This window comes from Pleurodeles waltl, chromosome 7, assembly GCF_031143425.1.
Source record: "Pleurodeles waltl isolate 20211129_DDA chromosome 7, aPleWal1.hap1.20221129, whole genome shotgun sequence".
Lineage (NCBI taxonomy): Eukaryota > Metazoa > Chordata > Amphibia > Caudata > Salamandridae > Pleurodeles > Pleurodeles waltl.
The window spans coordinates 395,799,638-395,819,565 of NC_090446.1; the positions used below are offsets into that span (position 1 = coordinate 395,799,638).

The 19,928-nt window shown below is 44.5% G+C and overlaps 1 protein-coding gene across 10 annotated transcripts in view; it reads right to left on the minus strand.

The window, feature by feature from the left end:
- Positions 1–9,678, minus strand: part of CPNE1 (copine 1) — a 797,848-nt gene extending 788,170 nt beyond the window's left edge. For 4 of the 10 annotated variants that reach the window (XM_069243860.1, XM_069243864.1, XM_069243859.1 and 1 more), the window contains exon 1: positions 9,547–9,678. The gene's annotated coding sequence lies outside the window, so the exon portion shown is untranslated. The remainder of the gene's footprint in view (positions 1–9,546) is intronic. The other 6 variants (XM_069243861.1, XM_069243865.1, XM_069243862.1 and 3 more) reach the window with 4 other exon arrangements.
- Positions 9,679–19,928: the final 10,250 nt, after the last annotated feature.

The window sequence follows — 19,928 nt, forward strand, 5'->3', positions numbered from 1 at the left end:
GAATGTGTTACAAAACTAGTAGTCATGGAACTTAGCACATATCAATACAAGAATCAATGGGGCAACATATGCCACTGCTTGTGTGTCAAAATCACTTTCAGTGAACTGTAATATTAAAATAAAAAGCACAATGAGGTCACAGTAATTATGTACTATTTATCATACAAATCCCAATAAAATAAAATTTTCTGTTACAAAAATGTTAGACCTGGTTTCCTTAGAAGCCTTAACCCAGGCTTTTTGCGTTTTACCTCCTGTTTTGTTGCTCTATCTTTTTTGATGGCCTTAAGTCTCTGAGCACTTTACCACTGCTAACCTGTGCTCAAGTTCATATGCTTCTCCCCTAAACATGGTAACACTGGTGTATCCACAATTGGCATATTTAATTCACAAGTAAGTCCCTTCTAAAGTGGTATACCACAAACCCAGGGCCTGTAAATTAAATGCTACTAATGGACCTGCAGCACAGATTGTGCCACCTGCTCAGGTAACCCTGTGAACATGCCTCAGTCCAGCCACTTTTGTGTTTAGTCTCACTGCCACTCCAACTTGTCATTTAAAACCTCTTGCCAAGCCTTAAACTCCCCTTTTCTTATATAAGCCACCCCTAAAGTAGGCCCTAGGCAGCCCATTGGGCAAGATCCCATAAAAGTACGAAGCAGGACATATATTTTTACGCTTGTCGTGTTATAGTAATGAAAAACTCCTCAAGTTGTTTTTCATTACTTTGAGGCCTGGCCCTCTCAGATGCCAGCACTGGAAACTCCTCCAAACACTTAAGCTACAATTCCTAATATGAGAGGAGCAGCCGGATCATGTTTAGTATCATTGGAATGATAATGATAAATCATCTTTACTGGTAAAGTTGGATTCATTATTACTATTTTAGAAATACAACTTTTAGAAAGTGGGCATTTCTCTGCTCTCACTGTCCAGTGTGCCTACAGCCTGTCTCCAAGACATGTCTGAACGGAGTCAGGTGACAGATACACTTGTGCATTCCCTCCAGACACCCACAACACAGGATACTCACATGCATCTGCATAGGATGGGTCTTTCTGGGAAGGAGGCTGGGAAGGGCTCACACTTAAGTTTCAAAAGGAAATAACCAGAGCCCAGACAAAGGGGCTGATTACCTTCCACTGACAGCCTGGAGCCGGGTCTGGGCAAAAAGGGGGATGTGTGCAATTCACAGAAACCTTTTAAAGTCCCCCACATCAAAGGCACTTTTTAGTATAAAGTACTGGGTCTCTGGCCCACTAAAATCGGTACACTTCAGGACTGAAGAACATGGAGTAAAGACTGCTGTGCGCCAGGACTAACTGTTCACAGGAGCTGTTGCTCTGCCTCTCGTTCTGCGCTGCTACTTGCTGATCTCTGCCCTGCTGACCAAGACTCAGACTACACACAGAGTGACTCCAAGGGTATGCTGGCTTGACCCCTGTTCTACCCCCGAGGTCCCAGGGAAATCAAAGACCCCGTGAACGGCTCTGTGGAACTATCGAACCACTTGTAACAAGTAAGGGAACAGCTTCATCTGAGCCTGCCACCACATCCAGCAAAAATCAGAGAGCGGCCTCACCCTAGCTTCCTGTCCGGACCATCCAAGACCCAAACGCGGCTCTGCCCTATCTTACTGTATGACCGTTCCAGCTGCTGCTTCCTAAATGCTCCGTGAAAAGCACCTGAGCTGCTCTCGCCCCAGCGCGGAAGCCTGCAGAGACCTGCCTGGTCACCCTAGGAACAGACATGCGGCACCCAGTCAGCTGGCAAGCTGCACTCCCACACAACTCTGCATTCCCGCCGCAGCTCTGACCCCAGGCACTCTGGGTTCACAGTACATGGCTGCGGCACTGGGTTCCCCAGAGGGATTAGCCCCGAGCGGTCTTGGCAGGATAAAGCGGACAATTAGATCTCTCAAGTTACCTCTCAACAAGGGTCGGAGCCAAACAACCCCAGTACTACCTCTGTACGCACCTCGCAGTATAGGGAGCGCAATCTCAGCAAATACTAAAAGCAACCTAAAAGACAGGCGTTCCGGTCTGGACAAGTTGTAAAGTGAATTGCTCGTGATAGTTACTGGATTTTCGTCTTGATCCATCCAGATAAAAAACTATTTTTTTTATTTTATAAATATGTGTAGAGTCCAAAGAAACTATTTTTTTTATTTTATAAATATGTGTAGAGTCCTTTCTGTGGTGGTGTTCTAAGTTAAGCTTGCCTGGTCTGCGCCATGCTACCAGAGGGCGAGCACAGGTTCGTTTAAGTTTTATATTTTGACTTACCCTGACTACGACTGTGGTCCCTACTTTGACAGTGTGCATTTGGCTGCCAAATAGAGACAGTTTCAAACACAAATGTAATGCCATTACCCACTTTGATTGAAAATGCTCCCCCTGACATCTATTCCACTGAGCTGCATTCTACAATGAACATGCTTTACACAGGTCTTTTAAAGACTTCACCAACATCCTCCATTCCATCCAAGATATGATAATCATGTCTTACCCTCAGTCCCTTATTAAAGCCTGTCCCCCTACTTACTGCCATCAAAACCTCTCTCATTAAAAGCATCTTCTCTTAAGTTCTCACAACGTGGCAGTTCCTTTACTCCTGTAGAAATCCTTACTGGAGCCTGATGATCTATGCAACTGCCAGGCCACCCACCACTCACTTACCCTTCAAGGGCAATTTTACTGAAAAACGAATATGTGCCCATCTTCAAGATAACAACACTAACCAGTTCCAATATAACTATCCATTTTAGATCACACTGCAGCATGTACACAGCAGCGTCTTAAAGAACATAAGTAACACTCTCCTGACCACAAATAAAGATGAACTTAACCACTTCATATTACTGAACCTCTCAGTTGCCTTCAACAGATCACCACACCCTCATCCATACCCCAAATTCTCAAATGATATTCGCCGGAAAAAGCTATCCTCTGGCTGTATTAAAAGGGACACCATTTTCGTTCATATGGGCACCTACTGGTCCCAGGAGATCATGATTAATTGCAGAATTTCGCAGGGTTCCTTTAACATGGAGGCCAAAAACCAAGACAGCCTTTTACCAGTACCCTTCTTTTACTAAATTGAAAACATTCCTCTCAGAAAGTGACTAAACAGCTGCCAATCAGGCCCTCATTCTCTTGCATCTGCATGGTGGTAATGCTCTGTTCAACCGACTTCCAGACTCCACAACTGCCCTCTTAAGGCCTTACCACAAGCTCACCAGGAGTAATTAGGGGCCAGAATTAATAGGACCATGGTACCCAGACCCTGAGGGAACTCTACCTGTTCCCTACTGCCGTCCAAAAAAGCAGCAGCACACTAGAAGGCAGGACCTCACAATACTGGGATGAAGATGTGCAGCAAAAAAAAAAAAAAAACACACCATGACACAGCAAGTCCACAAATCAGAGACCCTGTCTGTCAAATGCTGAATGTGTTTTTGGGTTTAATCCTATAAAGTGTTCCATTGCCTTTAGGCTTGGTTTGTGTTGTATAAATACCTCGTACATATTAAACATGTTGTCAATTTGGAATGTTTTCAGTCTACCAAATAAAGGAGATTTTGAGGATTTAACGTTATCCTAATACCAAAGCATACAAGTAGAGCTTGAAGAATATTCCCAATGAAGCATGGAACGATTTCTGGATTTTATAAGCCAGGTAGTGATGGGATGGGAATATGACTGGAAAACATTCTGGACTTTTTTTCGCTGTACCATTTCCTAAATACAGATTAACAGTTTCTGTGTGGAGTGCTAATCTTTAATTGGAATTCAGGTCTTCAGGTGCAAAAGTCGGCAATTTAGCTAGTACGATAATGAGCAGATGAGTTTCCGAATGGATGTGAAAGGATCTGTTAAAGGAAGATAGTGCCCCTTTTCATAACGGGAATCCTTGCCTAGATTCTTTGATTCAAGTGAAAGATTACCCAATTACTTTTCCAGATAGAGGACATTTGGTTGGCACAAATGCCACCCCTAGGTCCCAGAGGTGCAAATGACTACAGGCTTCTGACGTCTGTGTTCCCAAAAAAATCTGCACAGATTAAATTTGCGTGCTCAAATTTTGAGTAAGGCAATCTGTGTACATAGAAAAATCTGGAATGAGGTACACATTAATGGAGTGTTTCTAATACAACCAGAACTTAATTCTTACCACAAACTCAGTCAGAAAACTAAATACAAACATGTTTAAACTAAAAAAATTGTTTTTTTTCTTCTGTTAACTATGCCACATTAAGAAGCACAGAAAACCGTTTAGAGAGTGATTCTGTGTAAGGTATCGTTTATTCCATCGGGACAAAAGAAAATCGCTAAACGTCAAAGTTGCACTCCAATATTAATCTCAAAATCACCAAGACCTCGTCGTCATCGTTTTGTTGCTTGTGCAAACGTTTATCTCAACTACCTGATGATAAAACGTACTTGTACATTACTGGAGACAATTAACCTGGAAGTCATATTGTGGCGGTAAATCATGCCCGCTGGAAAAATAGACCTAGTACTTCGCAGATGCTTCCAAAGTAGGGCAACATCAATAGCCATAACCTTTACATTTATTATTTCATCACCACAATTACTTCTAGCAGTTTTTTTTTTTCATGCTCTTAGTCTTAACAGGCTTTAACAGCGCCACAAAATTGTCTGAACTTAAACATCAACATTAAAGTACCGTAAAAAAGGTAAAGTGCTGGAAATAGTTTGTTTTGCCCCTACAATTAATTACTTGTTTTACATTTTGACAACCAAATTACAAAGATAATCAAGTGTAGCTGTAGGTAGCATCTACAAAACCAACTCATCCGTAGTTACAAAAACTCGGTTGCATGTCGCTTAACGAGTGAAAATCAAACATATGCAAATTGAGTGCTAGGCTAAAGCTCATGTCATCATTAGACAAGACACCTCCATCCACAATATCTAAAAAAAAATACGAAATAAAATGTAGCCAAAAAATGTCCCTTATCAAAACAATAGCGTTTGCTTTTATATCACAGTTTGCATTTCCGAGATAGATCAATTAAATAAAGGGGGAACTTGCGTTCTGACACGAAACGGCTTGTTAAATCTGTAAACCAGCAACAAGGACCACATTTTAAGAGACGAAAGCAAAAACAGAAACATCGAATTTATAATCAATGTGATAAAGCCATTTTGGCAAGTATGGGCTTTCCATATTCGTACACACCTATCCAAATAGCACTTGCAAATAATGTACCAACTTACTTTAAACCTAGAATCACAAAGAAATGTAAACTATGAACGCAAAGGGGCAAAAGAATCAACAAAAATTACACAAATAGAAAAATCATGGATTATAATACCCAAAACAAAGTGAACAACGAAGTAAGATAAAGAAATAAGTCGCCTTTACACCATGAAAGCTTCCTACAGTCGCACACGGAGATCACTACCTTCATCTACCACACAATAAGGACCCTTTCATAGCCAGCCACCCATTAGGGCCCATGTTATGATGGTAGTAGAAGGTTTATGGTACTGGGTGATATGGAATCCTGTGACATGGGTTCTTACATGGATTAGAATATAGGAGTCGTGTGAAGACAATTAACAGTATGGTGCTGGTTGTACTTCATGTGTCTCTGTAACCTGTTATATTGTATGTGGATTCTCCTTAATAAACGTGAATTGAGAAGAAAACAAGGTTGCGTTGAATTTACTACAGATTATGGAGACGATCAGGATCTTCAAGGACTCGGTTTGACCTGGTGCTGTGCACCTTTAAGACTACGTTCTTCGTGCTAAGAATTTTTTTGAGGGCAAGTCTACAAACTTTATTTGTACAAGTTCACTGGTGTATATTTGTGTGAGTTTATATGGATGTTTCTTTACGCATTAAGGGCCAGATGTAGCAAAGGTTTTTACCCATTCTATGTCTATGGGAAAAAGTGTTCGTACATATGGCCCTAAGTGACTTATCCAGTGCGAGAGAGCCGACCGTTATTCAGCTCTTATGTGCAGTGATCGTTGGACCTGTGTCATCATGCACGCTCTTGAACGTGCAACCCATGCAATGTCAGTTTCTTGGTATGTGCGTTGCTATACGCACAACGTCAATTTCTTCACGCTGTGTGAACATACTTGAATTTCTACAGAAAACTTACATTGGACGACACACTGCAGACTTTTTTTGTAATAACCCGTAACCAAAAAAAAAAAAAAAGTGTATTAAAAAAATAGAATGAAAATAGTTTAAGGAAATCGAAAGAAGGATACCAGCACTAGGAAAGGGGAAAAAAAAAAAAAAAAGCAGAGATACAGTACACTAAGAGACTTAATTTGCATTTCTTACAACAAAAAAAAAATAATGTTTTGGGTGGGTGTGTGCCAATTGCTAGTACTATGCCTTTAAGTGGAAATTCAGCAAATACAGGGATGATGCATTCCCTTCATTTGAGCGCTCCAAAATAATTTTTGGCATCTCCAGGAGAACCTGCTGTACAATGGAATGAATGGAAGGAGAATTTTTTTTAATTATATTGCAAATTTGGAAGACTGTTCCTCCTTATGGAATTAGACAGAAACTCATCTATGGGTCACAAAGGGCATTCTGGCATTCCTCGCACAAAAAGGGGCATAAAAGTGCTCTATTGGTGGCCAAAACTCGATGTAGAAATTTAAAGGTTTGTATGATAATGTATGGAATGTGAGAACAGTGATAATGCTCAGAAAAAAATTAAATACACCTAGGTCATCTTTAGGTTGCCCTGAATTGGCATGGGACGAGGTTGCATTGAACATTATGGACCCAGTTACTTGGCATGATGGTGCGTGTAAATATACAGTTGTGTTAGTGGGTTTGTTTTCCAGGTGGATTGAATTTTCAATAATTCAGAGGATTGATACGAGGACAGTAAAAGACTTCTTGGAGGAAGTATTTTTGATGGAAGGATTTCCGAGGATAATATCGATGGACAATAGCATCCAATTTAAGTTGGAGGAAATGAACTTTTGTAAGATTTGCAGGTATAGAGCAAAAATTTACAGCAGTATATCACCCCAGGGGAAACTGTAGTTGAACGTGTTAATAGATTATTTAAAGGTATTATTCAAATACCAAACAAAAAAGTAAGAATGTGGAAATTGAGCTTAAAATGATGTTATGGGCGTATAGGGTAACACCTCATGAAACCATTGGTCAAAGCCCGTTTGATCTAATAAGAGGCAGAGTTCCTTTTTCTAGGATTAATCCAGGATGGATGCAGAGAAGAAAACAAGTGATTTAGAATAAGGAAAATGTTAAGAAGTGCATAAGGGATAAGCAAGAAAAGAACAAAAGATATATTGGTAACAAATATGGTACCAAACAAGTACATTTGAAAGTGGGACAATGGGTATGAGTAAAGTCTGTCCGAAAAGTAGACAATGGTGAGAATAAGTTTAGTAAACCTATAAGGGTCAGGGAAGTTATGAAAAATACTGTTTCAACTATTTCAACATTCAAAAACACTTAACACCCCAATGAAACGGAATCATCAACGCACTCACATCAAGATTACGCGTGCTAACCACTAGGCACAAAAAAGGGCCTGGCTATTACTCCCCCAACTTCGTAACACCCAATGCCTGACAGGCCATTTTCCCGTCACAATGAACACCAATGCTTGATTAAGGGCTCCGGTCATCGAAATAAAGTGCAAATGCATCTGGCACCACATTTCAAATTACGAATCTAGCTCAAACTGAGCTCCACTGAGTTTGTTGCTGAAGAAATCCGTCAATATATTTACCGAAAGTCATTTGTTTAGCAAAAAAAAAAAAAGAGCGTGGAAAGTGGAAGAAAGCGTGTCAGATTAACAGAGAGAAATCCTGCCACCTCACATTATTCACCATCCGACACTGAAAACTCGGGATCGGCCTAAGAAATTGTTTTTATTCTGCAGTTTTATATAGCGAGAACCCAACCCATGGACATCGGTGCGCTTTACACGAACACTAGCTCTATTACACAGGGTCAGATATTTTTTAGGCATGGGTAAAATAAATGATTTGTCTATCATCACATGATGTTAAACAAGATGACGGGTCTCGAACCCGTGTCCCCGTTCCTATGTCGGCAGCTCTTGTCGTAATGCCACATCCTGGACTAAATTAAATCTGGTTGCCGACTGAAGCTCAGAACCTTCGCGCCAACAACAGAAGATCGTAACACAAAGAGTGGGAATTATCAATAAGTACCAGGTATATGAAACTAAAACAAGAGAAATAAGTAGTACAACCACAAGTATTTGTTAAGAATATCTAAACTGCTATACTGTACCAACTGCTGATCAGATGTAACTATTGAAACGCTGCCTCCCCTACAACGGAAACAGGCGAGCTTAGCCAACTAAAATTAAAGCATAGTTTTCAATAAATCAGGAAAAAACCTACTCATGTCTCCCTAAAATTGCCATACAAACTTAACTAAAGGTTTTATATTATTCACGTAAATCATCTATATAAAGACGATTGCTAATACAATGGGGAATGTTAAACCACGAATCTTCACGCTAAATAATAATTGGTTTGCCACCCCCTTCGCAAAAAATCGCATTTTGAACGTTTCTTAATTTTAAGTTAAAAGAAAGCATTGCATTCACTTCTAAAGCCAAAATGTTCTATAAGCAATTCGGTATAGCCAGAATAATTTATATTTTATTTCAGCGTATATGGGGACCATAACAAAATCACATTACATACTGTACTTCCCTTAGATTTGTCAAGCGCAAATCTAGCTGATCACGGTGTTTTCAACTTGAACTGTCAAAACAATACAGCCGCTAAGGAATTAGTAAGCAAAATTCTCACAACAAAAAAAAACAGTGCAATGTACAGCAGAGAACGAAATAATGCATTTAAGTAACCGAAACATTGGAAAACAGATGAATGGAATAGTAGCTACTTTCAACGCTTACCGGGAGGGACCAACATACCAATCACAAGCCTTCAAAATCAACTCACGACAATTTTAATTGGAAATGCCACCAAGCTTCCATCAATCGAGGGGAGAGGCTCCCCCCACGAGGTCCTGAGCCAATTCTAACACATTAAGGACTAAACGTTCCCTAAACCCGCTCTGAAGCTCGTAATTTCTCCACACCATCCAAATATTTACAAATAATAGGTCAAACTTTTCTGCCTGCCAACACCACCGTGCAGTTCCCTCCTTGCCGCACCCCATCCTGGCCTTATACTCTTCCCTCCTTTGATTCTAAACATCCTCTCCGTGTCTGATTACCCTAGGTTGGCCATGGCCCCCATTTGTTATTAACTCCTTATGCAACCTCAAGGTGGGGGGGGGGGTCATCCCACAATTAGCACTGTCTGGTGTACTCCCGATGCGCCCATTATGCCCACACACACTCCCCGTGTCACACAGTCTGTAACGCGCCTTCGCCACCACCTTTGTATTCGATTGGCCCAGTACGGTCTATTCTTTTCCTGCATCACGCAAGTAGGGCGGCAAAAGTAACTGAAGGTTGGTCGGCAGCGGAGATATCACGTATTTCACCCCACTAGCTCTTACCGCGGGTCCCTGCTTAGACAATCGAGCGACGAAAGTAACTCTGCTCCCGCAACACACAAAATGGCTGCCAACGAGAGCCCAGCAGAGGAGAGTCAGAAACGACGTAACGAGAACTAAGCTCGAGTCATGTGGGCGGTGGTGAATGACTACTCCGTGTGGGAGGAGCGAAGTCACAGAAAGCGCCATTATGAGGCCAGGCATTTGCCTTCCTACCTACTAGACGTTCCGTGAGAGCACGATGTAATGAAGCTCATTGTAATAGAGGTGGGTGGGCGAGCCACCAGATTAACCCCTTCGCTGCCAGGCCTTTTCCCCCTCCTGTGCCAGGCCTTTTTTTGCCTATTTGGGGCAGTTCGCGCTTAGGCCCGCATAACTTTTTGTCCACATAAGCTAACCAAGCCAAATTTGCGTCCTTTTTTTCCAACATCCTAGGGATTCTGGAGGTACCCAGACTTTGTGGGTTCCCCTGAAAGAGGCCAAGAAATTGGCCAAAATACAGGGAAAATTTCGTTTTTTTCAAAAAAATTGGAAAAAGTGGCTGCAGAAGAAGGCTTGTGGTTTTTCCCCTGAAAATGGCATCAACAAAGGGTTTGCGGTGCTAAACTCAGCAGCTTCCCAGCTTTCAGGAACAGGCAGACTTGAATCAGAAAACCCAATTTTTCAACACAATTTTGGCATTTTTCTGGGACATACCCCATTTTTGCAATTTTGTGTGCTTTCAGCCTCCTTCCAGTCAGTTACAGAAATGGGCATGAAACCAATGCTGGATCCCAGAAACCTAAACATTTCTGAAACGTAGACAAAATTCTGAATTCAGCAAGGGGTCATTTGTGTAGATCCTACAAGGGTTTCCTACAGAAAATAACAACTGAAAAAGAAAAATATTGAAATTTAGGTGAAAAAAACATAAATGTTTCTCTACGTTTTACTCTGTAACTTTTCCCTGCAATGTCAGATTATCGAAAGCAATATACCGTTACGTCTGCTGAACTCCTCTGGTTGCGGGGATATATAGGGCTTGTAGGTTCATCAAGAACCCGAGGAACCCAGAGCCAATAAATGAGCTGCACCCTGACGTGCGTTTTCATTCTATACCGGGTATACAGCAATTCATTTGCTGAAATATAAAGAGTAAAAAATTGCTATCAAGAAAACCTTTGTATTTCCAAAAAGGGCACAAGATAAGGTGTTGAGGAGCAGTGGTTATTTGCACATCTCTGAATTCCGGGGTGACCATACTAGCATGTGAATTACAGGGCTTTTCTCAAATAGATGTATTTTTTACACACTCTCCTATATTTGGAAGGAAAAAATGTAGAGAAAGACAAGGGGCAATAACACTTGTTTTGCTAATCTATGTTCCCCCAAGTCTCCCGATAAAAATGATACCTCACTTGTGTGGGTAGGCCTAGCGCCTGATGAAGCAGAAAATGAAGGTTTTACATTTATTAACGCATAAACGTAGTGTGAAATAATCATGTGTGACTTTAACCGAACTAATAAAGATTGTACGGGGACAAAATGTGCCCTTAGAGTAGTTTGCCAACATTTATAAGCGTGCTTTATATAACATGGTGTATTAGAATTGCACTAATCCGACATAATCATAAACGTGTGCTACGATTTGCTTGTTTGAAATGCTTTAGCTTAGCATAACTTTAGTGGAGGCTTTGGCCTAGTTGCCTGGTCTCACGGTTTAGATGCTCGTATTTTTCCAATGTGCTAATAAACGTGTATTTTTGCTTGAAGCTGTACTTTTCCACTGAGATCGTTCACATGCTTATCTTAAAGTTTCGTGCCAGCCTGGCATATTTTCTCTTTACTCCAAGGTCGATCTGCAGGTGCGGACAATGGAGGCTCTGAAAGTGAGCTAATTGGTAAAAAATGTTGCAACTTGCGTACCCATCTCCAAGGATAATGTATGCTTAAGTAAAAGCTTGAGAACTGTCGTTTTTGATTGGACAATTTGAAGCTAACCTATGAACCCTCCAATGGAAGACCCTACTGGATTCGAACTGTTGTCTATAAAACCCAGGTGTACGAGAAGAAATTGGGCTATTACCCGACATTACAGCCATTACCAGCTCGATACCCGCCATTTTGCAGACTTCGTAGCTAATATGGCCCACTTTGCTGCGACGCCATTTTGAGAGATACTTTGATGCTTTCTCTAATCAAGAGAAAGAGACTTTGAATGATTCTTGCCCTAGAGACTTTAACTTTGATCCCCTTGCATGAAGTAGTAGTTTTACCTTGCCGTCGTGAGGCAATTGCCCCGTCCACCCCTGCCCCTTTGCCCCATCCCATGCCGACCGAAACGGTACCCATGCTGATCGAGAAACGGTACCTGTGAGACGAAGACTTCCTTGTATGCTGATCGTGATTGGTAAATATGAAAGGAAAATTGTAAAATTGCATTGTGTTTCCTTTAGGTAACCAACTGCTGATTTTTGACAAGATCCCTAGCTAGGAGTTTTCTAAATTAATGTTGCTAAATTGTTTTGCATGAAGTCCCACATGCCGATGCTAATTCGAGGTTAGATGAGGATTCCTTCTGTTGCACGATGCAATTTGAGACCTTGTTATGCTGACTAAATGTATGCAATTAGCTCTTTACAGATTATCGTATTAGTGATTTGCATTGCTATTATCGAGTGCCTTGTGATCCAAATGCTACATAGATTGCACTTGTTTCGCCGTTATGGACAGCTATTAATGTTCATTTATGTTTATCATTTGGTGTTGAGACACATCTATATTGTGCTAGCTTTGTTAATATAGGGAAATAAATTCACTAACTTTGAATAAACTGGTGTGGTTATTCCTGGCTGAAAGGTCAGGGTTCGCCGAAATGTATTCTGGATTAATTGTTAAGTGTTATGTTGATCAGGGTATTGCTTATGTTCGTTATTGATTATTGATTTGATGCAACTGATCGATATAAGAGTACGGAGAGTTCCCACTTAGTCAAAAGATTAATCGGCCTAAAGAGCGTCCGAATACAGGTAAATTATTAGTACGGACCGCTCTATCACGCCCGCGACAGGAAACGCCCCAAAGCGCAACGTGGACACATCCAAATTTTTGGAAGAAAACAGAGGTGTTTTTTGCGAAGTGCCTACCCGTAGATTTTGGCCTCTAGCTCAGCCGGCACCTAGGGAAACCTACCAAACCTGTGCATTTCTGAAAACTAGAGACCTAGGGGAATCCAAGGAGGGGTGACTTGCGGGGCTCGGACCAGGTTCTGTTACCCCGAATCCTTTGCAAACCTCAAAATTTGGCTAAAAAAACACATGTTCCTCACATTTCTGTGGCAGAAAGTTCTGGAATCTGAGAGGAGCCAAAAATTTCCTTTCACCCAGCGTTCCCCCAAGTCTCCCGATAAAAATGATACCTCACTTGTGTGGGTAGGCCTAGCGCCCGCGACAGGAAACGCCCCAAAGCGCAACGTGGACACATCCAAATTTTTGGAAGACAACAGAGGTGTTTTTTGCGAAGTGCCTACCTGTAGATTTTGGCCTCTAGCTCAGCCGGCACCTAGGGAAACCTACCAAACCTGTGCATTTCTGAAAACTAGAGACCTAGGGGAATCCAAGGAGGGGTGACTTGCGGGGCTCGGACCAGGTTCTGTTACCCAGAATCCTTTGCAAACCTCAAAATTTGGCTAAAAAAACACATGTTCCTCACATTTCTGTGGCAGAAAGATCTGGAATCTGAGAGGAGCCAAAAATTTCCTTTCACGCAGCGTTCCCCCAAGTCTCCCGATAAAAATGATACCTCACTTGTGTGGGTAGGCCTAGCGCCAGCGGCAGGAAACGCCCCAAAGCGAAACGTGGACACATCCAAATTTTTGGAAGACAACAGAGGTGATTTTTGCGAAGTGCCTACCTGTAGATTTTGGCCTCTAGCTCAGCCGGCACCTAGGGAAACCTACCAAACCTGTGCATTTTTGAAAACTAGAGACCTAGGGGAATCCACGATGGGGTGACTTGTGGGGCTCTGACCAGGTTCTGTTACCCAGAATCCTTTGCAAACCTCAAAATTTGGCTAAAAAACATATTTTCCTCACATTTCGGTGACAGAAAGTTCTGGAATCTAAGAGGAGCCACAAATTTCCTTCCACCCAGCGTTCCCCCAAGTCTCCCGATAAAAATTATACCTCACTTGTGTGGGTAGGCCTAGTGCCCGCTACAGGAAACGCCCCAAAGCGCAACGTGGACACATCCAAATTTTTGGAAGAAAACAGAGGTGTTTTTTGCGAAGTGCCTACCTGTAGATTTTGTCCTCTAGCTCAGCCGGCACCTAGGGAAACCTACCAAACCTGTGCATTTCTGAAAACTAGAGACCTAGGGGAATCCAAGGAGGGGTGACTTGCGGGGCTCGGACCAGGTTCTGTTACCCAGAATCCTTTGCAAACCTCAAAATTTGGCTAAAAAAACACATGTTCCTCACATTTCTGTGGCAGAAAGATCTGGAATCTGAGAGGAGCCAAAAATTTCCTTTCACCCAGCGTTCCCCCAAGTCTCCCGATAAAAATGATACCTCACTTGTGTGGGTAGGCCTAGCGCCCGCAACAGGAAACGCCCCAAAGCGCAACGTGGACACATCCAAATTTTTGGAAGACAACAGAGGTGATTTTTGCGAAGTGCCTACCTGTAGATTTTGGCCTCTAGCTCAGCCGGCACCTAGGGAAACCTACCAAACCTGTGCATTTCTGAAAACTAGAGACCTAGGGGAATCCAAGGAGGGGTGACTTGCGGGGCTCGGACCAGGTTCTGTTACCCAGAATCCTTTGCAAACCTCAAAATTTGGCTAAAAAAACACATGTTCCTCACATTTCTGTGTCAGAAAGTTCTGGAATCTGAGAGGAGCCACAAATTTCCTTCCACCCAGCGTTCCCCCAAGTCTCCCGATAAAAATGATACCTCACTTGTGTGGGTAGGCCTAGTGCCCGCTACAGGAAACGCCCCAAAGCGCAACGTGGACACATCCAAATTTTTGGAAGAAAACAGAGGTGTTTTTTGCGAAGTGCCTACCTGTAGATTTTGGCCTCTAGCTCAGCCGGCACCTAGGGAAACCTACCAAACCTGTGCATTTCTGAAAACTAGAGACCTAGGGGAATCCAAGGAGGGGTGACTTGCGGGGCTCGGACCAGGTTCTGTTACCAAGAATCCTTTGCAAACCTCAAAATTTGGCTAAAAAAACACATGTTCCTCACATTTCTGTGGCAGAAAGATCTGGAATCTGAGAGGAGCCAAAAATGTCCTTTCAACCAGCGTTCCCCCAAGTCTCCCGATAAAAATGATACCTCACTTGTGTGGGTAGGCCTAGCGCCCGCGACAGGAAACGCCCCAAAGCGCAACGCGGACACATCCAAATTTTTGGAAGAAAACAGAGGTGTTTTTTGCGAAGTGCCTACCTGTAGATTTTGGCCTCTAGCTCAGCCGGCACCTAGGGAAACCTACCAAACCTGTGCATTTTTTAAAACTAGAGACCTAGGGGAATCCACGATGGGGTGACTTGCGGGGCTCGGACCAGGTTCTGTTACCCAGAATCCTTTGCAAACCTCAAAATTTGGCTAAAAAAACACATGTTCCTCACATTTCTGTGGCAGAAAGATCTGGAATCTGAGAGGAGCCAAAAATTTCCTTTCACCCAGCGTTCCCCCAAGTCTCCCGATAAAAATGATACCTCACTTGTGTGGGTAGGCCTAGCGCCCGCAACAGGAAACGCCCCAAAGCGCAACGTGGACACATCCAAATTTTTGGAAGACAACAGAGGTGATTTTTGCGAAGTGCCTACCTGTAGATTTTGGCCTCTAGCTCAGCCGGCACCTAGGGAAACCTACCAAACCTGTGCATTTCTGAAAACTAGAGACCTAGGGGAATCCAAGGAGGGGTGACTTGCGGGGCTCGGACCAGGTTCTGTTACCCAGAATCCTTTGCAAACCTCAAAATTTGGCTAAAAAAACACATGTTCCTCACATTTCTGTGTCAGAAAGTTCTGGAATCTGAGAGGAGCCACAAATTTCCTTCCACCCAGCGTTCCCCCAAGTCTCCCGATAAAAATGATACCTCACTTGTGTGGGTAGGCCTAGTGCCCGCTACAGGAAACGCCCCAAAGCGCAACGTGGACACATCCAAATTTTTGGAAGAAAACAGAGGTGTTTTTTGCGAAGTGCCTACCTGTAGATTTTGGCCTCTAGCTCAGCCGGCACCTAGGGAAACCTACCAAACCTGTGCATTTCTGAAAACTAGAGACCTAGGGGAATCCAAGGAGGGGTGACTTGCGGGGCTCGGACCAGGTTCTGTTACCAAGAATCCTTTGCAAACCTCAAAATTTGGCTAAAAAAACACATGTTCCTCACATTTCTGTGGCAGAAAGATCTGGAATCTGAGAGGAGCCAAAAATGTCCTTTCAACCAGCGTTCCCCCAAGTCTCCCGATAAAAATGATACCTCACTTGTGTGGGTAGGCCTAGCGCCCGCGACAGGAAACGCCCCAAAGCGCAACGCGGACACATCCAAATTTTTGGAAGAAAACAGAGGTGTTTTTTGCGAAGTGCCTACCTGTAGATTTTGGCCTCTAGCTCAGCCGGCACCTAGGGAAACCTACCAAACCTGTGCATTTTTGAAAACTAGAGACCTAGGGGAATCCACGATGGGGTGACTTGTGGGGCTCTGACCAGGTTCTGTTACCCAGAATCCTTTGCAAACCTCAACATTTGGCTAAAAAACATATTTTCCTCACATTTCGGTGACAGAAAGTTCTGGAATCTAAGAGGAGCCACAAATTTCCTTCCACCCAGCGTTCCCCCAAGTCTCCCGATAAAAATGGTACCTCACTTGTGTGGTTAGGCCCAGCGCCCGCGACAGGATATGCCCCAAAACACAACGTGGACACATCACAGAAAATAGAGCTGTTTTTTGCAAAGTGCCTACCTGTAGATTTTGGCCTCTAGCTCAGCCGGCACCTAGGGAAACCTACCAAACCTGTGCATTTCTGAAAACTAGAGACCTAGGGGAATCCAAGGAGGGGTGACTTGTGGGGATCGGACCAGGTTCTGTTACCCAGAATCCTTTGCAGACCTCAAAATTTGGCTAAAAAAACACATGTTCCTCACATTTCGGTGACAGAAAGTTCTGGAATCTGAGAGGAGCCACAAATTTCCTTCCACCCAGCGTTCCCCCAAGTCTCCCGATAAAAATGATACCTCACTTGTGTGGGTAGGCCTAGCGCCCGCGACAGGAAATGGCCCAAAACACAACCTGGACACATCACATTTTTTCATAGAAAACAGGGCCTACCTGTGGATTTTGGCCTCTAGCTCAGCCGGCACCTGGGGAAACCTAGCAAACCAGCGCATTTTTGAAAACTAGAAACCCAGGGGAATCCAAGATGGGGTGAATTGTGGGGCTCTGACCAGGTTCTGTTACCCAGAATCCTTTGCAAACCTCAAAATTTGGCTAAAAAAACATGTTTTCCTCACATTTCAGTGACAGAAAGTTCTGGAATCTGAGAGGAGCCACAAATTTCCTTCCACCTAGCGTTCCCCCAAGTCTCCCGATAAAAATGATACCTCACTGGTGTGGGTAGGCCTAGCGCCCGCGACAGGAAATGGCCCAAAACACAACGTGGACACATCACATTTTTTCATAGAAAACAGTGCCTACCTGTGGATTTTGGCCTCTAGCTCAGCCGGGCCCAGGAGGGGCAGAAATGGCCTAAAATAAATTTGTCCCCCACCCCCCAACCCCCCTGCCCCCCCCGGAGCGACCCTTGCCTATGGGGTCGCCCCCCCTTGCTTGACATTGTTGCCAAAAAAAAAATCCCCGGTGCCTAGTGGTTTCTGCCCCCCTTGGGGGCAGATTGACCTACAATCGGCCAATCTGCCCCCAAGGGGGGCAGAAATGGTCTAAATACAATTTGCCCCCCAGGGGAGCGACCCTTGCCTAATGGGTCGCTCCCCATCTCTACAAAAACAAACAAACAAAAAAAAACCCACAAAAAAAACAATTTGCCCTGGCGCCTAGAGGTTTCTGCCCCCCCCGGGGGCAGATCGGCCTAATACCAATAGGCCGATCTGCCCCCAGGGGGGGCAGAAATGGCCTAAAATAAATTTGCCCCCTCAACCCCCCCGGGGAGCGACCCTTGCCTGCAAGGTCGCTCCCCTTGCGTGACTGCGCAAAAAAAAGATCCCTGGTGCCTAGTGGTTTCTGCCCCCCTTGGGGGCAGATTGACCTACAATCGGCCAATCTGCCCCCAAGGGGGGCAGAAATGGTCTAAATACAATTTGCCCCCCAGGGGAGCGACCCTTGCCTAATGCGTCGCTCCCCATCTCTAAAAAAACAAACAAACAAAAAAAAAAACCCCACAAAAAAAAATTTGCCCTGGTGCCTAAAGGTTTCTGCCCCCCCCGGGGGCAGATCGGCATAATACCAATAGGCCGATCTGCCCCCAGGGGGGCAGAAATGGCCTAAAATAAATTTGCCCCCCCCACCCCCCCCGGGGAGCGACCCTTGCCTGCAAGGTCGCTCCCCTTGCGTGACTGCGCAAAAAAAAGATCCCTGGTGCCTAGTGGTTTCTGCCCCCCTTGGGGCCAGATTGACCTACAATCGGCCAATCTGCCCCCAAGGGGGGCAGAAATGGTCTAAATACAATTTGCCCCCCAGGGGAGCGACCCTTGCCTAATGCGTCGCTCCCCATCTTTAAAAAAACAAACAAAAAAAAAAAAAAACACACAAATTTTTTTTTGCCCTGGCGCCTAAAGGTTTCTGCCCCCCCCCGGGGGCAGATCGGCCTAATACCAATAGGCCGATCTGCCCCCAGGGGGGCAGAAATGGCCTAAAATAAATTTACCCCCCCGGGGAGCGACCCTTGCCTGCAAGGTCGCTCCCCTTGCGTGACTGCGCAAAAAAAGATCCCTGGTGCCTAGTGGTTTCTGCCCCCATTGGGGGCAGATTGACCTACAATCGGCCAATCTGCCCCCAAGGGGGGCAGAAATGGTCTAAATACAATTTGCCCCCCAGGGGAGCGACCCTTGCCTAATGCGTCGCTCCCCATCTCTAAAAAAACAAACAAACAAAAAAAAAAACACAAAAAAACTATTTGCCCAGGCGCCTAGAGGTTTCTGCCCCCCCTGTGGGCAGATCGGCCTAATACCAATAGGCCGATCTGCCCCCAGGGGGGGCAGAAATGGCCTAAAATAAATTTGCCCCCCTCACCCCCCCCCCCCCGGGGAGCGACCCTTGCCTACAAGGTCGCTCCCCTTGCGTGACGGCGCAAAAAAAAGATCCCTGGTGCCTAGTGGTTTCTGCCCCCCTTGGGGGCAGATTGACCTACAATCGGCCAATCTGCCCCCAAGGGGGGCAGAAATGGTCTAAATACAATTTGCCCCCCAGGGGAGCGACCCTTGCCTAATGCGTCGCTCCCCATCTCTAAAAAAACAAACAAACAAAAAAAAACCACAAAAAAACTATTTGCCCAGGCGCCTAGAGGTTTCTGCCCCCCCTGTGGGCAGATCGGCCTAATACTAATAGGCCGATCTGCCCCCAGGGGGGGCAGAAATGGCCTAAAATAAATTTGCCTCCCTCACCCCCCCCCGGGGAGCGACCCTTGCCTACAAGGTCGCTCCCCTTGCGTGACGGCGCAAAAAAAAATCCCTGGTGCCTAGTGGTTTCTGCCCCCCTAGGGGGCAGATCGACCTAAAATCGGCCGATCTGCCCCCAAAGCGGGCAGAAATGGCCTAAATACAATTTGCCCCTCCAGGGGAGCGACCCTTGCCTAAGGGGACGCTCCCCATCTGTAAAACACAACAACAACAAAAATCCCTGGTGCCTAGTGGTTTATGCCCCCCGTGGGGGCAGATCGGCCTAATAAAAATAGGCTGATCTGCCCCCATGGGGGGCAGAAATGGCCTAAAATAAATTTGCCCCCAAGGGAACGACCCTTGCCTAAGGGGTCGCTCCCCTTACGTGAAAAACAAACAAACAAAAAAAACTCCCTGGTGTCTAGTGGTTTCTGCCCCCCTTGGGGGCAGATTGGCCTCATAAAAATAAGCCAATCTGCCCCCAAAGGGGGCAGAAATGGCCTAAATATAATTTCCCCCTATGGGAGCGACCCTTGCCTAAGGGGTCGCATCCCACACCTAAAAAACAAAAGAAAACAAATAAAAAAAAAAATTTAAAAAAAAGTATCCCTGGTGTCTAGAGGTTTCTGCCCCCAGGGGGGGCAGAAAAGGCCTTAAAAAAAAATGACCCCCTGGGAGCGACCCTTGCCCAAGGGGTCGCTCCCTTCTGTCAATTTCATATAAAAAAAAAAAATCCCTGGTGTCTAGTGGGGTTTCAAAAGCCGGATTGCAAGCAATCCGGCTTTTGAAACCCT